The sequence below is a fragment of the Astatotilapia calliptera genome, chromosome 9, assembly GCF_900246225.1.
Source record: "Astatotilapia calliptera chromosome 9, fAstCal1.2, whole genome shotgun sequence".
Taxonomy (NCBI): domain Eukaryota; kingdom Metazoa; phylum Chordata; class Actinopteri; order Cichliformes; family Cichlidae; genus Astatotilapia; species Astatotilapia calliptera.
In genome coordinates, this window is record NC_039310.1 from 34,501,148 (window position 1) to 34,503,998 (window position 2,851).

At 40.3% G+C, this 2,851-nt stretch overlaps 1 pseudogene; it reads right to left on the minus strand.

The window, feature by feature from the left end:
* Nucleotides 1-881: 881 nt before the first annotated feature.
* Nucleotides 882-2,376, minus strand: LOC113028867 (uncharacterized; annotated as a pseudogene).
* Between the last annotated feature and the right edge of the window lie 475 nt (nucleotides 2,377-2,851).

Consider the following 2,851-nt stretch of genomic DNA (forward strand, 5'->3'; position numbering starts at 1 on the left):
ACAGATTTGCTGTCAGATACCAGAACTGCAGACAACTCACGCTCACAGAAGGCCTTCAAAATGAAGGTAAGCAGAGCCTGTGTCATTACCGAAATTTAAATGTGAGCAGTGAGCGCTCAAAGTTTTCGCAGTCAAGCTGATAGAGCATCTATATGATATGATATAAAGCACAAAAAATTGAATTACAAGTTGATTATATAAGATTTAAAAAGGGGTTTGTGCAAGGTTTTAAGGTTGAATAAATAAAAATGAATGACAAATTGAACACGGCAGTAGTGGGTGCATAATTTTCATAGAGCTGTTTATATATTCATAAGTCACATTTGGCATCACTGTTTTATCAGAGCTGCAGAAATGCACTGAGGAACTCGGGAGAAAAAATAAGATGAGACATTGCATCTTTTAGATTTTTCAAACAAAGAAAAAAACCGTAGAAATTAGTCCACAATGAAAAGTACAAGAAAACTCATGGTGAAATAAATACCTGACAGAAAAAACTGATTCACATTCAATCATAAAAAAAAATCCTTATGTTTTAAACAGCTCTGTATATACAAAAAAATAAAAGCAAATAATTAAAGACAAAGCAACATGCTGCTGTTTGTCTTCATGAAAAATTCTGAAACACATATACATGAGACATATCCATACAGATACTTCTGTATGGATTCATCTGTATGCATGTAATAATAATTAATAATAACTATTCATGAAAAAGTACTGAAATCAGTTCACAAGCTGTTAGAGTTTCATACTTTAAGTTACATTAAAATCCATTCAGACAATGGTAATAAAAATAATTTAAAAAAAGGTTGCATGACACACACTAGAGAAATGCGTCATAAATGTAATTATTCTTACTGTCTGTTCACATGGATGCGTCAGACTAACCCAAGATATTCACAGAGGAAGGGGTCAAGCTCACACAGAAACTCAATCATCTGTGAACTGGCAGCTTCACCTTTCTTCCTCACAGTGTCGATAACAAAGCGAGCTCTGTCACTTCTGTTTTGTATGACGTCTGCTTCCTCCATCTCAGCATCAGTTATCACCTTTTCATCCAGCAGTTTGTCCATCAGACTGCTGAGAACAGGTCCTGATATACTTTTGATGAAGCAGCTCCGTAGAGCTGATAGTCTCTTTATTGGATCAGTGTCCAAAGTATCAGTTTTCCCTCCGCTGGGCAACAGACAAACCTCTCTTTCCCAAACACAGCTGGAGCTGCTCTTGTCTCCCAGACTCAGGTTAATATCTGTGAGGATTTTTTTTTAAGACTACCTGAAATGATGGGAAGTAGCTTTCATGGTGCTCCTCATCAAAATCAGCTTCTTTGGGTTGAACTTTAATCAGGTCATGCTCAAGATCAGTGACCAGAGTGTAAACCTGCTTTGGGTGCAGTTTACAGTGAGATGATGTCTCTATGTATCTCTCAGTTTTGTCTGACGTCTTCCTGTTACGCAGAATTTTGCTGAACACAATATTTCGTGGCAGCATGAACACAGTGAGGACAGATCTGAGATCAGGATCAACTGGGGATTTGTAGAAGAGCAGAACCAAAGCTTGGACTGGGTCAGGGGGAGAGTCTTCATCCTTCACATTACCATAACCAGAAAACCCTGTGATGTTTATAAAAGCATGACTTTCTGTTATCTTGTGGGGGTTAATAAACTCGATACCCTCATCATTCACATGAGCGACCTGCAAGAACTGACCTCCACCTGTGGAGATGAGCTCACAGTGTGGGAGATGAAGCTGACACACAGACTGCTGCTGACATTTGATGTCAAACAGGGGTCCTGCAGGCTTCTTGTGGTGTTGGGCCAGCAGCCTCCTGTTCCAAGGGACAGTCCTGTAAACCACGTCTCCTTCTGCCTGCATGACAAACACCAGGCCGGTCACACTGCACTGGTACAGGCCTGCACTGGAGCACTGGAACAGGTAGGTTTCATCATCAAACTCATCAGCAGTAATGCCAGGTGTAAACCCCTTTAACCTCATTTCAGGTGAGCTTGCTGCTTGTATCAAGTTCTTGATTGGTGTTTTGGTCAGTGAAGACAGGCTGTGAGAACGAGTCAAGTAGCAGGAATCTGTGGAGGAGAGCTGTACATGAGAACTCTGTGAAAGCGTATTGGTTGATGACATGTTCTTAGTCATGACAGGAGGATCTGCTTCTCTTGACTTGTTTTTTATCCATGGAGAAGAAACTCTGCAACCATCTTCTTCAATTGTTCCTTCACTTATATATTTAGGCAACCCAGTGGATTTACAGGGTGATGAAGTCTTGCCCATCAGGTCTGTGGAGCCAAACTTAATTTCACCACATTTACCTTCAGTATACTGGTGAGATGTGTTTTGTTCCTCTTGCGAATCTTCCATCTCATGCAAAACAACAGTAAAAGAGCCAGACAAATTAAACTGTCTAAAATCACTGTCTTCCACTTTGAGCTCCTTACAAACAATTGCCGGCTCCCGTGATGGGGAAGGATTGTGGCTTAAAGGTTTACGTTTCTCCTTTCTGTCTGACTTCTTCCACTTAAAACGTAAACTCTGGAATCCACGTTTATAAGCTGAAATCTTTTTTTCTTTAGGTAGTGAAATACTCCTGTAGCAGACACCATCATCATCATTGTCGTCGTCTGTGTTCAGCTCTGTTCTGATGTTTTCATCACTGATGCAGTATGTCCTACAGGAGGGCCTTCTGAGAAAGAAGCACCAACCTGCTCTTACATCCTCCTCACCTTCTTCATCATGTGACTTAAATGCATAATTTGTGTCTTCTTCTGTTTTTCCTTCACTTATTGGATCATCTCTAACTTTAGTGATTTCTCTCTTTTTCTCCTTTAAGTGTCTG